The sequence below is a fragment of the Protopterus annectens genome, chromosome 7.part0, assembly GCF_019279795.1.
Source record: "Protopterus annectens isolate FY-2018-M chromosome 7.part0, PAN1.0, whole genome shotgun sequence".
Lineage (NCBI taxonomy): Eukaryota > Metazoa > Chordata > Ceratodontiformes > Protopteridae > Protopterus > Protopterus annectens.
Genome location: NC_056739.1, coordinates 1,763,292,363 through 1,763,309,090, shown reverse-complemented (window position 1 = coordinate 1,763,309,090; position 16,728 = coordinate 1,763,292,363).

Here is a 16,728-nt window from a genome sequence, read left to right as displayed (position 1 = left end):
TTCTCGTAATGGATTGAGTGGTTTGCTAGTTCTTCAGCAGATTGGATATCACTGACTTGTTGTTCTTGACACATGGAACTAATTGACTAATTGGTAATGTGGTTCTGGTTTGTCTTGACAGAAGTCTCTGAGTAGGTGAACCAACATGTTTATCATGACGAACATTTCTGAGATTTAAGAGATTCAGGAAAACATCATTACCTCATTTTGATTTCTCTAGTAACTATTTTGCACTTTGAACTGCACGTTCTGCCAAACCATTTGACTGCAGGCATTCAGAGCGACTCATGATATGAGTAAAGTCCCATTCTTCAGCAAATCTTTTGAACTGTTGGGTTGCAAACTGCATGCCATTGTCAGAAATAACCCTGTGCAGACTACCGTGTACTGCAAAATGATGCTTCATCTTAGTAATAACAGTACTGGATGCTATGTTGGGAAATAATTCAATCTCGAACCAATTGGAGTAAGAGTCTACTAACGCCAAATAATGGCGACCATTCCACTTGAAAATGTCTGTGGCTACTATCGACCAAGGTAGTTCTGGAATTTAATTTAGCTGAAGTGGTTCCTTCTGTTGATGTAGCTTTGTACTATTACACACGGAACAAGATGAAAGTGCTCTCTCAATGTCTTGTGACATAGAAGGCCAAAACACCAGTACTCTCACCCTTCTTTTGGTAGAATCAACTCCTGGGTGATCACGATGTAAGATAGTAATGTACTCTGGTTGCAAGGACTTTGGAACAATTACTTTTGGACCTTTCATAATGATACCTTTGTCAGCCAAAATCTCATCTCTGTATGGAAAATAAGGTTGCACTTCTTGAGATAAACTAGCTTACTTTGATGGCCATCCTTGATTTATAAAGTGATTGAGCTTTTTTAAAACTGGATCTGTAGCTGTGTGATCTCTCAGCTCATCAAGATGTGTGGAAGAAAAACTTCTCACTTCCATAACTTCAAAATCTAGATTCTTTTTCTCATGCCGTTCTGTGGTGTTTTTCTGCGTGATCTGGATAAGGGTATCAGCAAGATAAAGAAGTTTGCCTTTCTTGTAGACAAGACTGAAATTATACTTGTGCAATCTAAGTATCATACATTAAAGTTAGGCTGGAGCTGAATGCATAGGCTTTCTCAAGACAGTGACTAAAGCTTGGTGGTCTGTTTCAATCTGGATAGGTCTACCATAAACATAATTATGGAACTTTGAACATGCAAACACAATTGCCAAAAGCTCTTTCTCAATCTGCGCATACTGCATTTCAGTTTGGGTAAGAGTTTTTGATGCTTAGGCAACAGGTTGATCCTCTTGTAGAATGACTGCACCAAGACCAAAGTTCAAAGCATCACAGAAAATTGTAACTGGCTTGTGAACATCATAGTATTTGAGAGTTGGTGGACTATCAATTCTCTGTTTCAGGACTTCAAATGCTCTTTGGTGTTGCTCTAACCAACACCAGGATATATCTTTACATGTCAGGTCTCTAAGTGGTGCTGAAAGTTGGCTCAAGTCTGGAAGGAATTTGCCTAGATAGCTGACCATGCCAAGAAAACTTTGTAGGGCTTGAACATGTTCTGGAGCTGACATCTTGAGAATGGCTGCTTGTTTTGAAGGGTCTGGTTGTACGCCTGTACTCATGAATAAATGACTGACATATGGAATTTCTTGCGGCCTGAATTTGCATTTCTGTGAATTGAGCTTAAGATTCACTTGATGTGCTCCTTCTAGAACTTTTCTCAGGTTTCTGCCATGTTCATCTTCATCATGACCTCCTACCAGTATGTCGTCTACTATAATAGCGCAGGGATACCCAGAACAAATTTGCTCCATTGCATGTTGAAAGACTTCACTTGCAGAATTTATCCCAAATGGCATTCTCATAAATCTGTACCTTCCAGAGTACTGAAAGTAGTGAGCAATGAGGATTTTTTATAAAGCTGAATTTGCCAAAATTAACTCTTTGCATCTAATACAGAAAAAATAGTGGCATTTGGCATCAAGGCTATGACTTCTTCTACTGTGAACATCGGATGATGAGGTCTTTTTAGCACTTTGTTTAAATCTCATGGATTAATACATATTTTGATGTCATCTGAGCCTTTCTTGTGAGCTACCACCGTGGAAGATACCCACTCGGTTGATTCATCTACTGAACAAATCACACCTTTTCACACCATTTTATCTAACTCAGCTTTGACTCTGTCCTGCATGGCTATTGGAACTTTTTGTGCTGGCCTGATAACTGGACTGACCTCTGAGTCTAACTTCATGGAGTACACAACTGGAAGTTTGCCTAGTTCATCTTCGAAAACATCGGCATAGGGAGAAAAAATGTACTGGGCAAAATTAGAGTAGTAGTCATTTAAGCTAACATAATGGATGTCCTTATTAAATGAAAGCAGTTCCATTTTTAAACTGTCTGTGAACCCTAATAATGACTGGACATGCCTCTTGACCACATAAAATAACAAGCCCCAACTTCTTCCAGCAGATTAACATGAAAGCACTACTGTGCCTTCGGTTTGAATTTCTTCACCTCCATAAGCAACAAGCTTCGCACACCTTGCCAAATCAAACCTTTCACCATGACACACTCTAGCAAATGTTTCTACTGACATAACATTGCACTTGGTACCTGTGTCAACTTTGAGCTCTATGGGTTTGCCATTTATCCAAACAGTACAAAATACTTCATTCTTTGCCTTTTAATCTACTGCATTGACTGTCTCATGAAGCACTGACACACCATCCACATAAAGAGTAGGGCTGCAGCTCTCTATAGTCATAGCAGTTAACCACTAAGACATCACAGCTCTAATTGACCAACTCATTTCTTAAAATGTTTCCTTTTAATAAAACAATGTGGGCCTTTTGATTTACAAAACCTTTCTGAAATGATTCCACTTATTGCATTTGTGGCATTGTTGACCAAAAGCTAAACATTTTTTCCTTTTTATATTCATGACTTCCACCACACTTGTGACAGTTGCCAATTAAACTAGGTTCCCATGCTTTGAGTTTGCTGACTCACTCTTATGCTTCACTGAGACTGTGCGAACTCTGGAATTTGCTGTAAAGCTCTGGGGTTTACCAGTGAGTGCTGCAGGGACTACAGTTGCTGCCATGTGCTTGGGCCTGTTTCTTTTAATAACATGCTGCATACTATCAACATGAGCTTTATCACTGTGCCTTCTAGAGCTGTTTTCATTTATAAGCATATGTGTGTGCTTTTCTGTGAGCTCATATATCTGACAAATCTCAATGGCCTTATTCAAAGTTAAATCACTGTCATGAAGCAAAATCTTTCTCACAGCATCATCTTTAATACCACACACAAGTCTGACCTTCATCAACTCATCCCTTAAATTACCAAATCTGAACATTTTAGCTTTGTTTTTCAGGTCAGTTATATATGCTGCAAAAGTTTCACCAGGGTTTTGATCCCTTGTATAAAATAAGTGCCTTTCCATTGTAACATTTGTCTGGGGGTTACACATGTCTCTAAATGTATGTTTTAAGCATTCTGGATCATCCCTTGACTCAGACAGTACAACAATATGGTGGTTTCCCCCTCTCCTGTATAGATAGCCAGTGCATACACAAATTAATGTTCCCTTTCAATGGCTTTTGACTCAGCTAAATTGAGTTGAATGAATGCCCTTGTATGGTCATCTTTATCAGAAAATGCAAGCCTGTATGAAAATGTCATACTCTTACTCAAGCACTCTCCAATTCTCAGCAATATTACTGTCAAACACAAGTGCACTGAGTTTTTGAAATACATCTGCCATGCCCACAAAATATACACAAACACACTGAAAATATGGCCCATGTAGTTACGTATGAACAAACTATTATGCGAGCTTGTAATAGCATTCAAATGCACAATAAACTCTTTGAAATACTGTACTTTGCCGACTATGCTCTGTAATTGCTGTATTCTGCGAAATAACTACTGTAATACTGCACAAACATGCAAACACTTTATACACTTCTGAGAGCTCTGATATCTTTGCTTAATATGAAAATGCACGCTTTGCAAAAATGTGGTAGTTTCCCATTATTTTATTAATTTTATGCAATTTGGACTTTATTTCAAACATTTTCTGTAGTAATTCAAATATTTTTATCAATATCGGACATATTGTTTTATGCAAATATTGTTTCGAACATTCTATATACCTTGTTTCATATTTTGCAAAAAAGAAATTGTGCTGAGAAAGTTTTAATATCTGAAATTTGTTTCTTACCTGTATTGCAAAGTATGCACATTTAGGGATGATTCACTCTTCTGTATTCCAACAGTCCCAAGCAAGTGGCTTAAGTCATTTTAGACATGCTGTCATGCCGCTTCTGACCCTATGTCGCTAGTCTCTCTCTAACATAGATGACAAGCAGGTGGGGTATTTTGTTTAGATGTTTTAATACATAGAAACACATCAGGATGGATAGCAGCATCATAAAATATAAACAAACTTGCTGACAGACAGACCTTACATACATACATTCTCACATCTCAAAAGCTAACTACAAAATGGCAGTCTAGCTTGCATGTGCTCGATATTTATATGCTTGTGCAAGCCCTTGGATAGCTTCTTAAAGGTAAATACACACACACACATCGATCTACAGGATTGTTTAAACTTCAAACGGCATTTTGAGTATTGCAGCATCTACATTTCTTGACGTTGTGTAATTCATTTACTGTCTCTTTAGCCTGTTTTATTATCACTAAAAGTGCAACTTTATATGGAGTTACCTTTCCAGTTTGAGTCCCAGTACTTGCACAGCTGTTTCTTAGGGTATGTAAGAGACTGTGAAAAGCTTCTGTCAGTTTCACTGTTACTGATTCCAGCAAATGGAGACAAGAAATGACTAGTAAAATGATTATTTTACATAAAAAAAAAACAAATGCACTATAAAATAGTGATTATTTTACACTCTCCCACTGTGTTTCTGCCTTCATACTGTAAGCCCATCAACACCAGATCTCTGTTGCTTTCATCTCTCTTGATTTCTGTCTACCTTTATTTATAATACACATAACAAATATACTATGTGAATAAAATATGATTGACTTTGCAAGTTTTACAACACTTTAAGTGTATAAACAATTTCTCCATTTTGAACTGAGACGGTACAGTCATACAGCAGTTAGCAACTGTATCACTCAGTGCTTGGCTGTCTGAATTGGTTACAAGCTAGGATGCCTTCTGTGCTGAGTCTGCAAGCCCTCTTGTATCTACATCTGTTTACAATTGTTCTGCTATCCTCCTACAGCTCATAGACATGATGATAGGATAATTTGTGGTCTGTTAAATTTATCATAGGTATGTGTACAATATGTGAACACCTGCATGATGCAATTGCTTGTGTTACCACTATATTAGAACTGTATGTTATGTGTATATCAAGCTACTGGACCAGAAAATATATATTTTAAAGTACTGAGTAGAAACATTTATGCACTATTGTAACAGTTTAGATATATTTTTTTAACAGGAGATTAACATGCAAAACTTAAGAATAGTTGTGGTTAAGTTACTTTATAGCTGGGCCATATACAAAATATGGTATCTCTCAGTTTCAGTGCAGTAGCAGACACAATGCCTAAAAGTTTTTTGTATTGTTGTTACATGTGGAAGAATGTAAATTATTTTACAACTTCCACCATTTGACAAAAGATCTAAGAAGGTCCTTGCTTATGTGTTTTCACAGGGAGATGTTAAATGCTAGTAGCTTCTAACAATGGGGTTTAGCCTGGAAACTGAAGTCAGGTGACAAAAAGTGATGTCATACTGCAAGTCTCCCAGGAGTAATATTTGATAGTAATTTAAGAACTAAGGGGGGGGGTCATTTTGTATTTTGTCTTTGACCTAGCAAGAACATCCACTCACCCGAAAGTTCTGTCAGCTTGTTGTACTGTAAGTAAGTTTTTAGGGCATATTAACTCTTTTGGATTCAGATAGGAATATAGTAAAGTATAGCTTACATGTTTTCTTTATTTATTTGAGACTGTCCTGCAGTGTTGTTTTAAATATTTCCTGTGATTTTGAGCCCTGATGTAACTGATTACTTGCTGACTATTGTCTTGTTCTTTTATTATTTATTATTAAACATATTATTAAATATATTTAAACCTATCATTGTGGCTGATATCTGTGACACATATTTAAGCTCTGAGAGTACTTGCATATGTATTTGGTACCAATGTGCAGGCCACTCCTAATAACCTTGTCTCTTGCTCAGACTACCATTTGGATTAATAGTAACACTACACAGTAGGATTGGCCACCCTTTGTTAAGGGCCTTAAAGTAGCGGATAAGGTATTCTGGTGGCAGTGGTAGCTACCTTATAGTCTGAGCAGAAGGGGGCATAGCTAGTAAACCTATGCCAGCCTTTCCCAGGTGTGTGTGTGTGTGTGTGTGTGTGTGTGTGTGTGTGTGTGTGTGTGTGTGTGTGTGTGTGTGTGTGTGTGTTTAAGTGTGTGTGTTTAAGTGTGTGTGTCAGCTACTTGGGCAGGAACACAAAGCACTGGTTGGACAGAGAGAGTGTTGGAGGACTAGGGCTCAGCTCTATAGCTGTGCCAGTGAGGAGTCTTATTGGGGATCTGGAGAAAGAGGGAGAAACCAGCTCCAGACTGAATGTGGTCTCTGTGTGCTCTTAAGGGAAATTGCACTTTACTGTGTGTGTACTTGTCATCCTCCCAGTGTGTACATTCCCCACTGTTGCCAGTGGTGAGGATTGAGGCTCCTTGATTACTGGTCCAGTGCATGGGCGTCACACCCACATTCAAAGAAAATGCATCTTACCTGTGGTGGATAAAGTTTACCTTTGGGCTGTTTTTAAACCATAGCCCCCTTGCGCACATTTGTAGGACCATGCAAGCATGTAAGAGTTCTTGGGTTGGAAGGGTGGCCTAATGGTTAAGGTGTTTGCCTTACAAACACAAGGTGCAGGGTTTGAGTCTCACAAGGGATAATTGGCTAGGCTTAAAATAGCTCGCAAGGGCAGTTAGCTTAGTACTAATCTATGAACCTATGATTCACCTTACTGGTTGCATTAAATGATATTCCTTGTTTAATACCACACCACTTATTAGACGTGTTTTAAATTTACCCTTTGGAACTTTTTTTTCCAATAAGCAATGAAACAAAACATATGGGCCAATAATGATAAAACTGGCCATTTCAAAACATTTCAACCATAAAAGGCCACTCAAACTTCTGTCATTACAATCCACCAATATCAGTCAATATGCACAATCTCTGCAGAAGTAAACATCATTTGAATAACTCCACATTAAAGAGCTCTGTAACTAATGAAGATGTTGCTGTTAACAAACAACTTAATATTTCAGTGTTTCATCTACAAATTCAATGCCTGCTTCCCTTGAAGTATAAATTGCCCATGTTATATTTAAAAAATGGTTGTTGTCGTCTTTCGGCTTTTCCCGGTTAGGGGTTGCCACAGCGGAACTCCGGTCCGCTAATGATCGGCAGTAGATTTTGATGAATGCCAAGGTGCCAGCTCGACGTTCAACCTTCAACTAAGGCACAACCATTTATGGATGTCTTTCAAATGCCCACCCAACTGCGGGGAGAACATGCAGACTCCACACAGAAGGCACTCTCCGCACTCCAGCCAAGAATCGAACAGGAGAACCTCTTGCTGTGAGGCAACAATGATACCCCTGCACCACTGAGGATGTATATTTATAAAATGGTAAACTGGTAATATTGCAGTAGAGAATGAATGGCAAACTGATAACAGATACATAGTTACTAGGCATCGCATCCAAAGAAGACATGGTCGAGACTACAGCACCACAACCCAAGTAAAGTACAACAAAGTATCAGCAATCCATCTATATGCTTCAGAGTAGAACCCACAGCCTTTTGCATCAAAAGCAAATATACTACCTGTTGTGCTACTAGTGATATTTTTCAATTCTATAGCACAATAGTGATATAATTTTCTAGCATGTTTGTTAATTTTAACTCAATACAGCTTGATTACTTTTATATAAATGTAAATGTGCCTGTGTCACAAGTGATAATTCAATAAAGTTGTTAAAAAACAGTTGCGCATTTTAAACAGACTTAGCATGAGCAGCAGTAAACTTCTTTTCCCTTGAAACTCACAATTCCTTTAAGATGCTCTTGAAACTCAACTTCCTGAAAAATGCACTTGAAACTCAATTCCTTGAAAATGCACCTGAAACTCAGTTCCTTGAAAAATGCATCTGAACTCAATTCCTTGAAAAATGCAGCTTGGTAGTTGGGGAAGAGGATACAGGGTTTGAGCCTAAGCAATAAACTGACCACCTGTTGTCCTTAACTAGGGCATTTCACACTCACACATCTACCTACCATATTTCTCAAACTCTTAGTGCAGGAAATCCGGACAAAACCTAAAATTATCGGACACAAAGGCCCAAAAATAGGGACAATTTTAAATATTGCTATCATGAACTTAGAAAGTTGCTAGAATAAAGGATTTGTGTTAATATGTATTTTCCTAAAGGATATGAAATCTGAAATTCAAATGTCTGTTATTATTTAATAATTTCAATCTTTAATGATTTTTCCAGAAAATCACAAATTTTATGAGGAACAGACCAAAAAAATATGAGGCAAAAAGCTGAGCATTTGAGAGGTACACTACATGCCTATCTCTTACACACACACACACACACACACACACACACTTGCATGCACACACGCATGCACATGCAGACACCTGCACCTATCTATCGACTTCTTACACACACACACACACACACACACACACACACACACACACACACACACACACACTCATGCCTACTTATCTACCTCTGAATAGACACACACCCTTCTACCTACCTACCCCTTTCTCACACACACACACACACACACACACACACACACACACACACCCCTACCTACATTATACACACACACACACACACACACACACACACACACACACACACACACACACACACACACACACACACACACACACCTCTTGCACACTCTCACATGTACACCTCGTTTACTCACACGAACACACACACCTCTTACTGGTCTGTCCATGGTCCACAGTCCAAATGTCTTCTTGTATTCAAATTCCACATGTGCTGAAGATGTAGATGTTAACAGGTTGCACAAACACAACAGATATGTGTGAACAGATGCAAAGAGCATTCTTAAAGATCACCCTTAACAAAAACTTAAAAAAAAACTTAAAAAATGTAATCCTCCAGCCAGTAGGGGTCCCCTGTGAGCCAGAGGGCCCTATGCAACTGCCTTGGTCACTTAATGCTGTATCCGGCTATGGTTATACCATAGGGAATTATTTTTTAATTTGGCATTGTATTTATTTCTGGAGGTATCAGATGTGTCTATTTAGCTATTTACATGTGCATAGAATTTGGCAATGAAGGATTCTGCATTATCAGTGCGGTCATCAAGATGGAAAGGAGTTTAGAATTTAGCAGGGTCATCACTCAGATTTAGCAGATTAGTAACTATGTGGTTTGGAAGTGGTTTACCAGAGGTGCTATCTGTGTAAAACAAACACTGTAAGTCTGTATACAAAGTGCAAAGTGCCACCTAGTACAAACCAGACCTCTTTGCACAACTGCTGACTACTTAAAGTGCAACAAAACTGGGGAGTAGGTTGTATAGAGAAAGTTAAGGTTCTGAATGACTGCTACTACACTGTGCAGTGTGCCATGCCACTACAAGATGGGAAGTGCCATGTTAACTGCTTTATTTATAACATGGAAAATATGCAACAAAAGGCTCAATAGAGCACACTAATCATAGCAAGACACTTGAATTTAGCCAAAATAGCAAATAAGGCCCACAACTAACCCTCTTCTGCTACCAGAAAGAACTAATAAATTAATTTAAACAAAAACTCACTAATTTAGCCATTTGCCAAGTTAGCAACCCTATCCTATTTGGTTATAGATTGTCCTTACTCATCCTATGGTCAATAATTATATATTATCCCTGATGAGAATAACTGGGATCATACAACAGATAATTTGAAGAGACCCATGCATGGGATAAAACATTTAGGAGCCACTTCTGTCCATTAGTAGTATAGGGGGCAGTTTTGGGGTAAATTTTCTATTTCCCATCCATTAATATAAGTTGTGTTGAAAATGGACAGGGATGAACTTTATTTTTTTGTTTTCTTTTTGCTGAAAGAAAGGAGAGGGGATGCTGCTCTATACTAGCTGTAACCTTCTGCTATAAAAGACAGGTCTACAGTCTTCTGCTCGCATCTTTTGATATTTTTATCTATTTCTATTTGTATTATCCTCAGAATTCAGTTTGTTAACAGGAGTACATTGAAATGAAAGAAATATTTAATGCAAACTCAGTACACACAACAAGCCAGTGGAATGTAAAGAGTAATATACATTTACAATTCATATTAATACAGATATGGAAACAAACAAATATTAGGCATTGAGAATTCAAGCACACTTAAAATGCATCTTGATGCCAAGTAGCCAACACTACTGAACTATGTGAAATAGCAAGTAAAATGTATCAGATGCTTTTAGATTTACAAAACCTATCAATCAGGAGGATTGGAATATCAGATATTTACATAATATGACATAACATATGATATGATAAGAAATGATAATACATGATACAATATGACATGATATGATGATTGGCATACCTATACATTCACAGCAATTTGGAGATTATATATGAAAAAATCTTGCCAAAACCAAGTAGACGGTTCATCTTACCTAGGTAACTGGCTTGTTTTTATCATCTCTGAATACTTATTGTAACATGAATATATATTCGGGTTCCTATCACGTCATCAAACTTTTACAAGTTCAAACCACATATGGTTGAGACCATATGTTCGAATTTGTAAAAGTTTGAGCGTGTGAATGGAAATCTCCATAGGCAGAGGTTTTCATTCACTTCAATGTGGTGCGATCTTAGAGTTGGTATATTTAAGTAGTGGGGGGTGTGGGAGGTGCAGCCTCCTATGTGGGGGGTGCAGGGGAGCTTGCCCCCTGCTTACAACAGTTTATTTTGTTGTCTGTTGTGTTTTTTTTAGGTAGTTGAAGTTACGTAACTTCGAACATAATGGTACGACCATTAGGTGTTCGAAGTTACATAACTTCGACTATGTGATATAGACCCGAATATTCAATAGCAGACCAGCCTTATCAGATTTTGCATTGTTTAAATAAGCAGGCCTTGCACACAGTAGATATCTGAATAACTAATATTAGTATACGGTTAGGGAGGCCTGGCTGTGAGGGTGACGAAATGGCCATAGCTAGATCAAATAGTGAGGCATCTTGTATGCACTATTTAGTACAGAGGGTTAGAGCTATGAGCTGCTGACAGGCTTCTTTTTACACTCAGTCGTTTCACTCTCTCAGTATTCAGGCCAAGAAAGCCTGCATCAGATCCCAGAGAGCCACCACCTGGGAGGGGGGTGCTCTACTGAGGATGTTTAAGCAGCTCCACAGGGCCAGCAAGCTTTCCCACTACTTGCCACGTTATTCTAACTACTAGGGCCATTTGGTATACCTGGGTAGGAATGAATGGGATACAGGGTTCTTGCCTAGCCTGTGGATGCCTGGCTCTCACCTTATGGAATGAATGGGCTGATTGGGTGCAGGAAAATGAGCCATCAATTCAGTCCTGGGAGGGAAAAAATCTTTTTATGAATCATTGTCCTCTATTTTCTTTTTATAAATTAAACTATTTACCTGCTTCTTTTTATCAAAACTTCTTACTCTACTGATATCCCTGTACATCATAAACATCTCAGATTTTCAACCATTTAAAACCCACCTTAGCAGCTTGTCTACAACAATTGTCATGCGGATGCTTGCATAATATTATATAATCCTTATGGCAAATGACAAATGTAAATGTAGGCAATTGACCTAGTCATCAGAATTTACACCCTGATTTGTTAGTAGAAATTACTGTTTGCTCACTTTGGAAGGCCACACATTTTTTTCTGCTCCCTGTGTTGTGCATACTCATTCTGTTGTATGTAAAACTATTATGGAGTACATGAAGCATGCTAATTCATCTCCAAAATCCAGAAAAATACAAGCTTTCTGTGTACCTCTCCAATCAAAAAGTGCATAACAAAAAGATTTTATGAATGACTTTCAGAGCCATTATGCTTTAGTCTCATGTAAGAGCATATGCAGCAATCATATGCAGCAATATACATTATAGAATGGCGTCAGGAAATGGAAACAGCTTTAAAAGCTGCTAAATACTTTCTGCTAACACAAGTGCATGTTTGAATGCATACATGTGCACACGTGTGCCACGTGCGCATACACATACATGGCAGACTGAAACGATTAACAGCTTTTATTTTGAAAGCTATCAGTCAATCAGAAATGCACTTACCTTCTGCACACTGTTTGTGTAACTGCACTGTTTCACATCCTTCACTTTGTTTCACTCCTGAGGTGAATTTCTGAATTTTCATATCTCAAACACATAATTAAAATCCTCTATGCAGTTTTTACAGTGCAATTTATTTTTAATATAACAGGGCCATTGCTGAAAAAGGGCCTTCTGCTACAATGTATATATCTTAAAAAATAAATAAATATGGCAACTGAATGTTTTGTGAGAGGTACAGGTCTATGACTAGATAAATAAACTATTCATTCTGAAATGATAATTTAAGAGTTTTGTGTTTTCTAAGACATAATCAAAAGTTAATGAAACAGAGGCATATTATTTGGTTACAGACATACCTCTCAACATCTTAAGACTAAGAAATCTGGACAAAGATATAAATAATGGGTGACAAAGGCCAAAAATAGAGGCAATTTTATTATTGCCCATACAAACTTAGAAAGTTGATAGAATAACAGGTTTTACATTAACCTGAATTTTCTGAACAGTATGAGGTCTGAAACTCAAATGTCTGTCATTATTTTCTGACTTCATTCCTCAATCATTTGCCATTAAACCACAGTTTTATAAGAAATAGGCCAAAATATGAGATTATCTAGCTGTTTGCTATGAGTCTGAATTCAAGATGTCCTCAGTTATAGAAGGAACGGGTCGGTCCCTAAATGACCATTGGCAGCCAATAGTAGTGAGCAAATATATGCATGGTTGATATAAACCCAATATATACAACCTTTCTTTTGTTCCCGATGAATTTAATATGTGTATATGATTGTAAGATGTGTGTCCTTTTTCTTTCAATCATTGTTGCCACTAGTACATTGGTCATGTATGGCAGTTTTCTGTGTACTAGCTTCAAAAATCACATGTGATGATGGGGTTTCAGAAAACTGTGTGAAGACGTAAATCAAACTTAAAAATATGGGCATACCTCCAAAAACAGTGACATCCTAAACTGGGCTTGAAAATAGGACTGCTCTTCTAAATTAGAGACAGCTGAGAGGTATGCTATCCTTATTCCATACATTCATGTCTCTGTAATATTTCAGGAAAGTTCAGATCAGTAATTATGTCTATACTATTCACATTTACAAATTTTAATCAGGTGCTCTTTAAGTTTTTTTCTTGAATAGAAAATATCATAATAGTCTGACCATGGCTACTAAAATAAGGGTATAATTCCAACAATTAAAATTATCTTCAAATATAAATGAATTTTAGGGTATCAATTAGCTGGGCCCACTGTGTGGAACAAAATTACATTCTTTCAATATATTCCTTTAATCAATGAATATCACACTTCACTCTCACAAGATTTTCAAAAAGGATAACAATTGTATAACAGTTTGCACCATGTCGAAGCATTTTGGGATCATAAACTCTGTGACTCAGATTGACAAGATTGTGGATTTCAGTCTGCTAACATAGGTCAAGGGCGTTTACCTCTGAGCTGATCAGTGACTTAAGCAAATATTTATTTGTTGCTTTAGGCAAAATAATTATGGTGACCCAAGGGCGCTGGAACCATAGGGCAAGAGGGGGGGACAAGCACCCCCCCCTTTAAATAAAGTCATGAATTGTGGCCCCAGCACTTTTTTTAAATAAACAAAGCTGTGCCAGAAAAAAGAGAAAAGGGACATCAGAAAAACAGAAAGTGTGTGTGTGTGTGTGTGTGTGTGTGTGTGTGTGTGTGTGTGTGTGTGTGTGTGTGTGTGTGTGTGTGTGTGTGTGTGTGTGTGTGTGTGTGTGTGTGTGTGAGTGTGTGTGTGTGTGTGTGTGTGTGTGTGTGTGTGTGTGTGTGTGTGTGTGTGTGTGTGTGTGTGTGTGTGTGTGTGTGTGCATGTTGCATGTGTGTGCGTGTGTGTGTGTGTTCCGTGTGTGTGCGTGTGTGTGTGTGCGTGTGTGTGTGTGTGAGTGCACATGTGTGTGCGCGCGCGCGTATGTGCGTGTGTGTGCATGTGTGTGTGTGTGTGTGTGTGTGTGTGTGTGTGTGTGTGTGTGTGTGTGTGTGTGTGTGTGTGAGTTGGGGTTGTCTTTGAGTGTCCATGAGTGCATGTATGCCAGTGTTTACAAGTGTGTGTATGTAACTGTATGCAAGTGCATGTGTATATGCTGGTTTGCGTGAGTGCATGTGTATATGCAAGTGTGTGTGATTGCATGTATGTGACTGTGTTTGCGAGCATGCAAGTGTATCAGTACCTGTATATGACTGTAAGCAAGTACATGTGTATAGACAAGTATGCATGAGTGTGTGTTTACTAGTGTGTGATTATGTGTACATCATTGCGTGCGAGTGCATGTCGTTTGTGTGAGCGAGTGCCTGTATGCAAGTATGTGTGAGTACGTATGGGCTTGCATGAGTGTGTAGAGGATTCAAATCATAGTTCTACATAAGGGAGACTAGTGCAGAGAAGATTATTTTTTTAAACTTTAAAGCATGTATACCTCTCAACTGTATAGATTTTTGCCTCGTATTTTTTAATCTGTTCTCCTCATAAATTTTTTTTTCTGCCAAATCGTTGAGGATTGAAATCCCTAAATAATGACATGCACTTGAGTTTCAGACTTCATTTCCTTTGGAAAATGCACACTAACAAAAATCCTTTTATTTTAAAAACTTTTTAAGTTTATAAGAGCAATATTTAAAATCCGTCCCTACTTTTGGCTCTTTGTCCCACCATTATTTTAGGCTTTAAGATTTCTAAGAGTTTGAAAGGTATTCATAGCTGCTCTTCAGGGAAAATAATTATTAATTTTATTGTAATATCCCCTTTTTCAGTTAAAAGAAAAGCTGGCAATGTAAAATTCTGCAAATATTGCTCAACAAATGCTTTTAGTTAGTTTATTTGTCTTTGTTTATTGGAAAAGTCCGACTAGGTAATATCCATTTTCAGTGGAGGCACAGGGGGAAAAGCTCCATTTGCTTACATTTCATTATACTAAGTTCCAGTTAAACACAGAGTAATTACATTTCTGTTTACTTTTATACACAAACGGAAGTTATAGTTATACATTCTTTTTTTTTTCTATTTTCTTTTTTATAAATTAAACTATTTACCTGCTTCTTCTTATCAAAACTTCTTACTCTACTGATATCCCTGTACATCATAAACATCTCAGATTTTCAACCATTTAAAACCCACCTTAGCAGCTTGTCTACAACAATTGTCATGCGGATGCTTGCATAACATTATATAATCCTTATGGCAAATGACAAATGTAAATGTAGGCAATCGACCTAGTCATCAGAATTTACACCCTGATTTGTTAGTAGAAATTACTGTTTGCTCACTTTGGAAGGCCATACATTTTTTTCTGCTCCCTGTGTTGTGCATACTCATTCTGTTGTATGTAAAACTATTATGGAGTACATAAAGCATGCTAATTCATCTCCAAAATCCAGAAAAATACAAGCTTTCTGTGTACCTCTCCAATCAAAAAGTGCATAACAAAAAGATTTTATGAATGACTTTCAGAGCCATTATGCTTTAGTCTCAGGTAAGAGCATATGCAGCAATCATATGCAGCAATATACATTATAGAATGGCGTCAGGAAATGGAAACAGTTTTAAAAGCTGCTAAATACTTTCTGCTAACACAAGTGCATGTTTGCATGCATACATGTGCACGTGTGTGCCATGTGCACATACACATACATGGCAGACTGAAACGATTAACAGCTTTTATTTTGAAAGCTATCAGTCAATCAGAAATGCACTTACCTTCTGCACACTGTTTGTGTAACTGCACTGTTTCACATCCTTCACTTTGTTTCACTCCTGAGGTGAATTTCTGAATTTTCATATCTCAAACACATAATTAAAATCCTCTATGCAGTTTTTACAGTGCAGTTTATTTTTAATATAACAGGGCCATTGCTGAAAAAGGGCCTTCTGCTACAATGTATATATCTTAAAAAATAAATAAATATGGCAACTGAATGTTTTGTGAGAGGTACAGGTCTATGACTAGATAAATAAACTATTCATTCTGAAATGATAATTTAAGAGTTTTGTGTTTTCTAAGACGTAATCAAAAGTTAATGAAACAGAGGCATATTATTTGGTTACAGACATACCTCTCAACATCTTAAGACTAAGAAATCTGGACAAAGATATAAATAATGGGTGACAAAGGCCAAAAATAGAGGCAATTTTATTATTGCCCATACAAACTTAGAAAGTTGATAGAATAACAGGTTTTACATTAACCTGAATTTTCTGAACAGTATGAGGCCTGAAACACAAATGTCTGTCATTATTTTCTGACTTCATTCCTCAATCATTTGCCAT